A 12,605-nucleotide genomic window follows, 5' to 3' on the forward strand; every position below is an offset into this window, starting at 1 on the left:
CAGGGTAGATGGACAGTCAATATTAACAGTTTTTGTTTGTTTGTTTTTATAGAATTAGAGCTGGAGAAGTGTTTCTAGGCCGATGCCTTCACTTTATAGATGGAGAAACTCAGAGAACAGGTACTGACTTGTCTGAGCTCTTGGTGTGCTGGGGTTAGGGGTCTTTCCCAGCTCCCTGGACATTGCTCTGCCCCATCTCCATGGGGTCCCTGTGACCCAGCTTCCTGAGACAGAGGGAGGATATCGGAGAAGTCGGGGGAAGGAGAGAGGGAGAGAAACCTAACCCTGCTGGGAGTGTTGTCAACTCCCCAGCAGAGCCTGTGTCAATTAGTTTAATGGACTCCTTTGTGCGGGGCAGCTGGAGGGGACAGTGTTTATTTGCTTTTACCTTTCACTACCTGGGTTTCACAAATGCGCATCCTTATGTTGACTTTGAGGCCCTCAGTGTCAGGAAATCCATGCTTGCCCATCCCCGTTGCCATAACAACAAGGTCCTGAGGGTGCCAGATGCATAATGTACTGCCTTGTTCCTTCATACCCAGAGAAAAAAAATGTGACCATTCAGATCTTAACACTCTTTCCAAGAAAAAAAACAATCCAACACTGTAGTTCACGTAGTTTAAAGAATCACACACATTATTGGGAAGCTCCTGAATGACTTGTTTGACAAGATGCCTGCATACCCTGAGATTTGGCTTCGTGTCTCTCCCCTGGAAGCTCTCTAGCATGGCCTTCAGGTCTCCAATGCTCACCGAGCTGGCGGAGAACGTCTAGAAACTCTGACAATCCCCCGCCCTCTTCCCCACACACGCCAGGACCAAGTGTCCGGGGTTAGTGGCAAGCACTCAGTTCTTCACTACAGGAGTAAGTCACTTTGCTGGGCCAAAAATTTAGCAACTTATTGGGGACTGAATAACCCCAGTCCATTTTCACACGAATACCCTTCACTTTCCTACTAAATCTTATTCTCCCAGGCCAGCGTGGGCAGGAGAGGCTTGCATTTTTAATTAGAGAAGGAAACATTTGAACTGGGTAGAGGAACCCAGTATTTTTGTCTCTTTGTATTTAGAAAATCATTTTGGTCGGCATGTTCAGCCAGCAAGAAAGAGAGGATCAAGGGCTTATCTACAGATTGGAGCCTTTTAAATTCTGGAATCTCTTAAAGCTATTCCTAACTTAATGACCTCTGGTTTTCTATTTCTAGTCTGTTTTCATCCGGTGTCTTCCCTTCAAGGAGTCTAGAAAGTGTGAACTCAAAGGGCACAAGAAACGGATACATATTCTAAGGGACTTGCCCGAAAAAACAAAGATGAAGGAAATGTCCTTTAAAGATATATGTGAAGGTGCTAGAGAGTTAGTCGTCCGACAGAGCCCTGGTCACAGATGACCTCCTAGCAACCTGCTGTAATTCCATCAACATCACAGGAGAAACAGACAATTTGCTCATCACCAATCAGTCTGAAATTACCATTAGGACTCTGCAGTTAAATCCTGTCTCCTGTTCTCCATCACACTTCCCTTCCTCCGTCCCTTCTCCTCCTTCTGTTCTTTCCTTTTCCTTCTTTCCTTCCTTCCTTTGTCCCTCCCTCCCTCCCTCCCTCCCTCCCTCCCTCCCTCCCTCCCTTCCTCCCTTCCTTCCTCCTTCCTTTGTTCCTTCTTTCCTTCCTTCCTTCCCTGAAAACTTTTCAATCACCTTTGCTGTCTGCCGTGGGGAAACCAAACATAGAGAAATCATAGTCTAGTTATGGGGAGAAGACACACAGACACTTAACGGAGAACAAAAATGAGGGGATCCCTCCTGCCTATCTAAAGGGGACATTGGCATCAGGTCAATCGCACCAAAGCTGGGACATTTTCTGAAAGGCCACTCTGGGTTGGCTCTTAAAAGATATGGGAGGTGGATTGCAGAGAGGCGGCCTTCTTGGTTGGGAAGATGATGAGGTACAAGGGGAGAAATAATCACCTGAGAGTTAGGAGAACTTGGGGTGCATCCAAGCTGCTTTGAAATGGGATCTGTATTTGGGGAGTGGGGCGCCTCCGTGTCTTCAGAGCCATTTTCCAATGTGAATAGTCTGGTTCTGTGATGGGTCAGGAATACAGCGATGCCAGGCTTCTGCTCGCAATGTGTGTTACGTCCTACAGCAGCCCGATGGGATTGCCGTCCCCAGGACCTTTGCACATGCCCTTCCCTCTGCCTGGAACTCATTTCCTCTGGAGCAGCTCTGTTCACTAGAGCTTTCTGGGATGATGGAAATGCTTCCCGTGTTTCCCCCAAAATAAGACCAGGTCTTATATTAATTTTTGCTGCAAAAAATGCATTAGGGCTTATGTTCAGGGGATGTCATCCTGAAAAATCATGCTAGGGCTTATTTTCCGGTTAGGTCTTATTTTCGGGGAAACATGGTGTTAACCTATGCCGTCCAATACAGTAGCCACTAGTGAAATGTGAGTATTTCACACTTGAAATGAGGCTAGTGTGTGGGACTGAGGAGTAAATTTTAATTTTATTTAATTTTAATTAATTTTAATTTAAATAGCCACATGTGGCCTCCATATTGGATAGCCGGCTGCCAGACTTTCTCCTTTGCAATGTTCAGATCTCAGCTCAACAACCTTCTCAGAGAAGCTATCTCCTAGCATTGCCACCTGCGGTAGGCAGAAGAATGGCTCCCCAAAGATGTTCATAGCTTGATCCCCAGAACCTGTGACTATGTTAGGTTACATGGCAAAAGGGAATCAAGGTTGCAGATGGAATTAAGTTGCTAATCAGCTGACCTTAAGATGGGAAGGTTGTCTGGATGGGCCCAATGCAAGTCTAGGAGTCCTTAAAAAAGTGTAAGTGCAGAGGCAGTGTAGGCTAGAGACATGACATGGAGGGAAGGTTTGAGAAGAAACCAACGCACCATTGCTGGCTTTGAAGATGGAGGAAGGGGGGCACAAGCCAAGGAATGTGGGTGCCTACAGAAGGTGGGAACTTCCCTCAGCTGACAGCCAACAAGGAAACGGGGACCTCAGTTGTACAACTGCAGGGGACTGAATTCTGCCACCAGCCTCCCAGACAAGCATGTGTTTGGGAGGGAGGTGAGGCCAGAGCCGGATGCTGTGAAGCCTTGGAGGGCATGTCAGAGTCTGGTGGGGGTGGGGTGGCAGAGGAGGAGCTCAGGAGGAGGGCGAGCGGTCCAGCTGGCTGGCTCTCTGTGCTGCCATGGTCTGTGCTGCGAGGGAGTCTGGGAAGTCGGCAGATTTAAATTCAAACCTGGCATGCCGGGTCTTTTTGAGGCTATATTTGTCTATGTGGCAGAATAGAACATATTTTCACTAATAGTCTGTTTGCTGGACTCAGACTTTAAATATTTCGGCTTGTATCTTGGGGCCTCCAGTTGTGCTCTCGATCGGGCCTCCACAGTGAGGGGGCTCCTCACCCCCTGGCTGGCGTCACTCTTCCCTGTCCAGTCCATCTCCTCACCACCTGGTTATATTTTCTCCAGAACTCCTAAGGCTGTCTGACGTGACTGATGCCTCCAGTATCCCTGCCTTTCCCCATTCAAGTGGACACTCCAGAGAGCAGCGCGTCTGTCTTGCTCAATGCTCTTTTGCCAGCAACTAGATGGAGGGGGCACTTAATTGATAATTGTCGGGTGAGTGGGTGGGGAAAAAGGAAGAAGGGCCTTGCTGCTGGGCAGACATGTTTCACTTTACACGGGCAATTTGGGGATGTGGGTCTCTGCCATCGACCCGTCCCCACTCTGGAGAATTGGAATAGGAGTCCCTGAGGTTTCTCTAGGTTTTTAATTTCTTGGATGTTCTAGGAAAGGGGGAAACCCTCGTGGTTCCTGGCCAGGGGGCTCGTCTGGCCGACTTGATTAGTTGTCTATTGATGTATATCCAATGACCCCCAAACCGAGCAGCTTCAACCAACAGATTTTCTAATGGTTTCTGTGGGTCAGGAATTTGGGAGTGGCTTAGCTGGGAGGCGGGGTACTGATTCACGGCCTCTTGTGAGGTTGCAGTGATGCTTTTGGTCAGGGCTGCGGGCATCTGAAAGCTTGACTGGGGCTAGAGGAACCACGAGAGACAAGTCACTCACAGGCGCTTCCTGGAGGCCTCGGCTCCGCATTGGCTATTGAGAACAGGCCTAGGGATTTGACATTATTCTGGCCACTGTGTCGCTGACATAACTGTGTCGCTTCCATAAGAGTGGCCACTGTGTCGCTTCCATAAGAGTGGAAGGCATTAACTATTTGGAATTATAGTAAGTGGAGTGGTCTGGGGAGGCTGAGCGGGGAAAGTCCACACCTGTGGGGCACGGCTGTCCTCGAGTCTGGTTGGTTCTGCAAGGCTGCATGGCTGGCCTCTCTTGGTGAAACCTTTGGCAGGAAGCAGTCTGAATAGAGAGAAAAGTAGGGCTTTCCAGAGCTTCCCACGCCTCTGAGAGCCTGAGTGAAGAGAACGGTGAAATTCAACGGCTGATTCTCTCTGGGCCCCAGGAGAGCTGAGTTCTGAGAAGGGCCTCATGATACACACCGTGCCCCAGTTCCACGGAGTGAATCAGGTCTGATGCAATTGGCAGGAGGCCTGAATCACAAGCCCCATCTCGCAGGTTCGGGACAGATGAGCTTTGTCATTTCTCCTAGGGAATCACTGCCATTTCTCTTCCAAGGTCAAAGCAGCTCCCCCTGCCCCATCTAACCCTGATGAGATGGCAATTTAAACAGCTCCGATTACCAGGTTTCATTAGGTAAGGAGGACCGATGAAGCAATGGTGGCCCAAATAACCTTAGTAGTACAGACACTGTTTCCAAGCCAGCAGAAGTTTTGCCAAATTAAAGGATGTGGGGATGAGATGCTATGAATATCAGGTTCCTTTGCGCGGGCAGTGGAGAGGATTCATTAAATGCTTGTGAAGTGCTTTGAAAATTCAAGCTATTAAGAATTATTGTTCTCCGTAACAGGGAAAAAATAGAATTCTTGGCTCATTAAATCTGTAATGTTGTTATGCCTGAGTGCTTTTTTTTCCAGGATATCTTTGAGAGCCACTTTTCTTATTATTATTAAAAGGAAGAAAGAGCAAGACAGAAAAGCACTGTGTGTATGAATACACATACACACTTGCTGGAAAGTCATCTGGGTTACTTGATGTTTCTGTTGATGAAGACACGAACTGTGTGAGAACTGCTTCTTAGTGATTACTAAAGAGACCGTTACTAAGAATCAGTTGTCCAAATGTGTAGGGTCACTGTCACTAAAACATTAGCAGACAGGCATTTGTTTTCTTTTAATAGGGTCAAGGGACTAAAAGGCTGTGAGATTGTACTTGTGTAAACAGTTCATCCGCGAGCTCTGATGGCCTTTTCTGTCTTAACGTAACTGAACCAGGTGGACATCCGTCGGCCTTCACTTTGTTGGCACATTTACCCAGGGACCTGTGGGTTTTGTTTGCAGACGTTCTGTGGTATCTAAGAGAGTCCCGTCCTCAGTGGACCCTCTCATCTCTTTCTGCTTCCTTTTGTGTATACCAGCTTCCTGGTACAGTGGCTGCTGTAACAAATTAACACAAATTTCATGGCTTAAAACAACACAAATGTATTATCTTACAGTTCTAGAGACCAGAGTCTAAAGTCTGTGTCAGAAGGTCAAAATCAAGGTGTTGGCAGGGCTGGCTCCTTCTGAAGGATTCAGGGGGGAGTCCATGTCCGTGCCTTTCAGCTTCCCGGAGGCCACCTGCGTTCCTTGGCTCATGGCCCTTTCCTGGCATCACCCTGACCTCTGCTTCCATCCTCACCTCTTCCGGCTGACTCTGCTGCCTCCCTCTCTGTAAAGACCCTTGTGGTTACATTGGATGCACTGGGGCAGTTCAGGATAATCTCTTCCTCTCAAGGTCCTTAACTCAGCCACCCCTGCAAAGTCCCTTTTGCCAGTAAGGTGGCATATTCACAGGTTTGGGGAATTAGGTTGTGGACATTTTGGGGGGGCCATTATTCCATCTACCACAGTCTCTATCTCCCAACTTTCTTTTTTTCCTGTCTACTCAAGCCGGGCCCTGACCTAAATGTTTTCCACGTTAACTCATTTAATCTTCACAATCACCCTAGAGGAGAGGAGGGCTCTGTTATTAGAGGCGAGGAAACTGAGGCAAACGGTGAAATTACTTGCGGGGGGTCAGTAATTTAGTACTCAAGCCTAGGCAGCCTGATGTCAGCGCCTGCGTTCTTACTCAAAGATCACACACACCTTGTTTCTGTCCTGTTTAATGTCCTTGGTTTTAAATACAAGTAACAATACATGTGATTAAAAACAATTCAGATGAAAACCAGTCTCCTCTCTTCCTTCCATCCCCGTCTGGATCCCGCGCCTTGTAGCTCTTCGGACCCTGTGACATCAGTGGTTCCAGCAGTCACCACTGTACCCTAAATGCTATGCTCTACAGGCACCTTCATTTTTCAGTTAACATAGAGTTGCAGGTAGTTGTCTGAATAATAGAAAATGTACTTTTATTAATTCTTGTAGAATTACTAATATGAAAACCCTGAATTTAAAAATCAGAAGGCTTGAGGGCTCTGGAGAATTGATGTGTAAACCCTTTGAAATCGGTGTACCTTGGTTGAACCACAGAGCCCGAGAGCAGAGAGAGAAGACTCTGGAGCCAAGAGATCTGGACGTTCAGCACTTGGAAAATTCCTTATCTTCTCCGAGTTTCCTCATCCAGGAAAATGCTCCCTTCGTAATTAGTTTTAAATTAAGTAACCCCATAAACTGAAGCACACGTTAGGAGTTCAATAAATACTAGTTCGTCCAAGGAAGAAGGAAAACAAATATCTGCCGACAATGAATGAAAACATGGAAAAGAAAAACTAAACAGAATCCGTTCACAGCCAGAGGTTTTAAGGACACGGTCCTTGTCTAATGTTTCTTCATTTGCTCAACAAAACTTTTGCGGGCTATGTGCCAGGCACTGCTCAGCCTTGACGGGGACACAGGGTGAATGTGACATGCCTCTGCCTTCACGGGGCTCAGTGTACCCCTTAGCCGTAACAGGAGCTTCACATGTACTTCTAAGAAAGGCTAAATTCTAACGACTATAAAGAAAATATTTGGATCCATGGAAATGCGTATGTGTTTGTGCGTTCGTGAGGGGTGGGCAGAGATTGTACAAAAGCACCGGACAGATAACAACTCTACGTCAGATGACAGACTGACGTTTGGAAAGTAATTTTTTTTGGACCTCTCCTGCCTCAGCTTTATTTGTTCAAATAGCACAGGAGGACACCAGGGCCACACCAGCCCCTTCGTCCTCCATGGGCATACAGAGGCCTCTACTCTGGAGCCCTCGTGGGGGGCCTGGGCACCTTTGGGAGCTGGGGCCTGAGCTGGAGGTGGGGCCTGAACTGGAGGTGGAGTTGCGGCTGCAGGCGCAGCTGGGGCCTTGGTTTGAGACTTGGCCTTGGCCTTTGGCCTGCAGAGCCTGAGACCCCTGGTGACACGGGCTCGAGCACGTTTCCCAAGCTTGGGGTGGGCGAGGTAGGCAAGTCGACTGAGCTTGCGGCTGCTGCCCTTTGGGATCTTGGGCTTGACCTCCTTTGGCTTTCCGAGGGCCTCGATGGCCTCAGCCCGTGCACTCATGGCCTTGGCGTTGGTGGCTTGCATCTTCCTCAGGCCCTTCTTGTTGTGCTTCCTGGCAAAGCACATGTTCCTCAGGGACTTGGGGTCCAACCCCCTTAAGAGACTCGTGTCCTTGTGATCGGGGTTTCTTGATGCTGTTTCTGTGCCATGTTCGGGACCGGTGGTGGGTGTTGTGGTTCTTGGACTTGGCCATGTCTGCACCCAAACCCACAGCTCCCAACCCTGCTGGAAAGTAGTTGTCACTGTCACTACCCCCATAGACCACCGTTATGTAAAAACCTAAATGATTTTCTCGCTTGTAAAATTTAGTGCCTAGCATATAACCTTTTCCTGAAGAAGTAGATTAAATTCAAGGAGAAAACAGTTGTAAGCCAGGGCATTTCCTGATCATTCAGGCTTTGGGGGAACTTTCTGCAATTAGTCCCAGTCTCATTTTTGGATGCTCACGCTGTGTCTCCAATTTCTTCTCCACCACGTTTGGCAGAATTTGTTTGGGATGCTGTTTAGTACATACACCAATCCCAGGCAACGAATGACTGGCCACAGGTGTGTCTGATAAAGAAAACATTGTTTCTGCTCTGCTTCAGGCACGTCTGCCATGTTAGGGACCTGCTTTCTTCTGCATAGCTGATAGGAATCTATTTGGAAGGGACGAGTGCCTCCCACTGTAAAGTCAAGAGCGGCTCTCCTTCTGGCTAACAGCAGAGCTAAGCTGGGAAGGGAATGCTGACGTCTGCGGAGCTACCCACCAAGGCTGAATGAACGATACACGGGGCTGCATGGTCTAACGTAAGAGAAGTCAGAAGGCGGTTCCTAGGCAAGAGATCGCTGTGATTGCCGAGAAACAAACCCAGCAGTGATGGGTTTGGTTTTCTGAACTGGCCTGTAAAACGATTGTATTGGCATCAGACACTTGGAAATCATCTGTCTTGACTGGTTTAGCCCATTTAGTCAGCCTTCTCTGGGATTGTGTGTAATGCATGCAAAGGACAGCTTGTTTTGACTATATACAGAGGAGGACAGCCAGGGTTCCTGGAACGGGGCTGACATTCGTCACGTGAGTCAGCGAACTAGTAGAGACTTGATGGAGAAGTTGGAGAAATGGGCCTTCCCGAAATTCAGGGGTTGCACAGACTCATACAGAAAGCTACTAATGAGAGCAGCTGCAGGGTAAGGAGTTAACAAAGGCAGGATTTGTGTTATGGAAAAAGGGCCCTGGTGACTGGGAGGAGGGTGGGTCATGCTAAGTGAGATTCAGGTTTTGAGCTTTTGGAAGCATTTGGAAAGTTACCATAGCATTGTATCGTATTGGAGGGACGAAATGGAGGTTAGAATTTTATATATCTGAGATACATATGTATAACACATGTAAATACAAATATAAAGTATGTATGTAATTTGCATTCATGGTTCTTAAATTGAGTACACTGATGTGTCCAAGGTTCTAGCTAAATAGGTGGGTCTGAATGTTCATGTGTGGAGCTGCTTAAAAATAGTCATAGAAGAAAATGTGGGAGAGAGGAGGAATGTGTGTATGTATGTGTATTTTTAGGGAATTCCCATGTAAAAGATGTCATGATAGCTAATTTTGAAAACATGGTTCTGTTGTCAAAACTCATGGACCAATGCAGTAAGTCAAAACACTTTCTACTTATTCCCTTCCCTCTTGGAATAACCTCTTGGTAAAATCTCACCCGGCATCATGGATAGAGTGGTTGTTTTTGAGACGATGCCAGTGAGTTGGTATTTGACCTATTTTAAGTATCAAGTTAATACAAATTCATATAGGAGCCCCCAGTACCGATGCTGTCACCATGCTCGCTTTATTCCTAAGCAGGAAAGAGGAAAGTAAAGCCGCTTACTGTCCCTGGAGGATTTACTTCAGTCAGCTGCGGGACCAGCACTTTGTTCCATTGGAGAAGATGGACTTGGCATTTGATGTGATTTGAGGGGACCAGGAAGGCTCTCTACCCTGCAGTATTTTCTCCATGTAGCCTGAAAATACTTGGCACTCATCCTGAAATCCCATCAAGTGCATCACTAGCTGGGTGGCCTTGACAGTTTACAAAATACTTTCTCTATAGACTGTCATGGAAGCAGAGTCGCCTGCCTATTCAGAAAAGGATATCTACTTTATGGACGGGGCTATTTTCCTTCCAATGTTTACAATGTATAGTAGTGCTGTTTGTATCCCACCCTCCCTCTCATTCATTCATTCATTCGGAATTAACTCAATCAGATTGAACCCCTCCTAAATCTAGTTAAGATTAGTGGAGCTGTAGTTAATGAGATTAGTTTTGTATAAAAGGAAGCAGAAGTAAGGAGATGTAATTTTGACTCTTCTAGGGAAGAGTAAGGAGCCAAAGCCAAGAAAAGCAAGTGAGAGAATTCCAGAGGCAGAAGGTGCTTCTGAGTGGCTGACTTGAGAGCTCCAACACTGCTTGGCCCATGTGTGGTGTCTTCAGAAAACACTCTGCTGGGCAGGCCTGCAGCTTCACAGAAACCACCAGTTTCTAAGGTAACTCCCTGACGTCAGCAGTGGGCCACATGGCATACTGTCATTTTCAGATGTGAGGGGGCCAAAATGGGATTTTGGCAAACTAGGGCGTTTGCCACATTGGCAAATTCCCTTTACACTGTTTGCAGAGAGACCAGAGGTTGTGGGGAGTAGGCAACCTCTCACCCCACTACTTCTTCTCCCCGAGGGCTAGAAAGTGACATCTGTATCTTTTACAACCCAGTGCAAGGCCACCTGGCTAGTGGTGGGGCATTACCTGTGAAAGTGAAAAATCTGCCTCCGCACTGAGCGAAACGGAACTCTATTGACCTTTCCATATACAGACGAGTTATAACTTCCCCCCAAAACCATGAAGGAAAATTGCAGTTTAAATAGTGTGATTAGGAATACTGTAAAATTGTATTTTGTGTAAATCGGCTTTATCCCACGCTGGGCATTTATACATACATAGCTGGTATGGGATTGTATAGACAAAACAATGTATACTGTAATTTATGGGTGATTCAAAGGATTTTCAAGGGTGATCTTAAAATAATTTTTAATAATTACACTTATTTTTTCTTTATGGGCGGAGTTTACAACCTACACCTGGTAAGACCTAGTGCCACTATATGACGTCTGTCTACACTTCTGTGTGTACATGTCTACTTCTTCTATTGGGTTGGTTGAGATCTATCTTATATCTTAAAACTATGTTCTATGTTTTATCTTGTAAAGTCTAGTTTTTGCCTTAGTTGAATGGAAATTGAATTGAAACCTCAATATATAGCCTCTCTACCAAAAACCCTTCTTGGTTTTCCACATTCACCTCTTAGGCCCCTACTCTCTGCGGCTCCAGAGTCTGACTGCACGGAACACCCCCCACCCCCACCCCGGGAGCCACCTGCAACCTCTTTCCGGAGTCCTGGGACCCTCCCTATTTCCAGTTGTTTTCTGTTTGCCCGCAGGCAGGCACTTCGCACCTAATGCCTCCCAAACCAGGATTTACCTTTCCTCAGCTGCCCCCTGTCCATCACCATTTGCCAAGCTAGAAATCTCTGAATAGGCCGTAGAGCAGAGCCAGGAAAGCTGGGCTTGGGTTTGAATCCTGGCTCTGCCACTTCGCAGCTGTGTCACCTCGGGCAAGCTATTTGACTTTTGTGCCTCAGTTGTCTCATGTATCAAATGGGGATAATAACGGTGTTACTTCCTTCACAGCGTTTTTGTGAGAACTGAGGTAATGCATGTGCCTGGCGCGGAGTACGTTTCATAATGGCAGCTGATAGTATTGTCTGTCATTGTCATCAGCCCTGGCTCCTTACTCCTTCACATCCTACCTTCCTGAAATCCATGTTTCCACTCCAAATCCAGCTCTCTGTCCAAGACCCTCCTCTCCGTGTCCATTGCCACCTCTTTGGTTCAGGGCTTCATTTCTTGCCCAGATAGATAGTGTTCTCCCCGGTCAGTCTTTGCTCATTTTGGCCGATTTCCTCAGCCCATCCCTCCCTCCCTATCACCCCTATTCAGTATGGACCACCTATTCTGTCATTGTCCCTTCACGTGCGTGGCAGTGGCCTGGAAAGCCTTTCCATCTTCCTCTGGGAAACTCCTCCCCTTTAGCCTAATTCCTCAGTGACTGCTTTCTCGGCCTTTCCAGCCTGAGAAGCACTGTCGCTCACATAACCTGAGCACTCTGAGAACCCCACTCATTTCATTGGAGGCGTCCACCACCTCCCTGGGCCTTGTCCTTCCACACCCTCCCGACCCCTCCTCGCAAGGGCAAAAAGCCATGCTGGAATTGGACAGTCGTCTCACATGCAAGGGCTTTCCTCTGAAATGCTTTCCCCTTATTCAAGTCCTCCACTCTACCCTCCCCTCCAACCTGCTTCATTCCTTCTAATCCTTTGGTTCTTTACTCAGTACCCATCCTCATATATACCTGGCCTGCTATATACCTTAGGATCCCTCAGGGGCACTGCGTTTTTTTCTTTTGTAACACTTCTCACAGTTGTAGTGAATTTGTGAGCTTGATTAATGTTTGTGTCTACCACTCGACTGCGCGCACTCCCTGAGTGCAGGGCTAGAGGTTGTGTGTTCTCAGCACCTGGCATTGGTTGAGTGAATGAATGAATGAATGTCTTCATGTGTTCCGCACTAGGTAAGCTCCATGACTAAGCACAGTATATGACAGAACATGTTAGATTCCCTCTGTACATCTTTATTGCTGAAGAAATGGATGATAACACCGTCAGTTAATGCACGGACCGAAATAACTCACCCAAGTTCTTCAACTGCCTTTCCGGCTTTGGGGACCAGCAGCATAGTACAGCTTGTGGCTAAGAGTTCTTTTGGTTTTTACCTTCCCACCCGTAAGAAACACTGTTTAGATGTGCTAATGGTCCTGGAGGACAACAGCAGCCACAATGAGCGAAGTATCAGGCCGAGAACCGAAGTAGCCTATCAACTCAGTCTGCAGATTAGGGGGAAG

At 47.2% G+C, this 12,605-nt stretch overlaps 1 pseudogene; it reads right to left on the reverse strand.

Moving 5' to 3' along the window:
- Positions 1–154: 154 nt before the first annotated feature.
- On the reverse strand, positions 155–7,816 carry LOC109447388 (large ribosomal subunit protein eL29; annotated as a pseudogene).
- Between the last annotated feature and the right edge of the window lie 4,789 nt (positions 7,817–12,605).

This window comes from Rhinolophus sinicus, linkage group LG11, assembly GCF_036562045.2.
Source record: "Rhinolophus sinicus isolate RSC01 linkage group LG11, ASM3656204v1, whole genome shotgun sequence".
In the NCBI taxonomy this organism is placed as follows: Eukaryota; Metazoa; Chordata; class Mammalia; order Chiroptera; family Rhinolophidae; genus Rhinolophus; species Rhinolophus sinicus.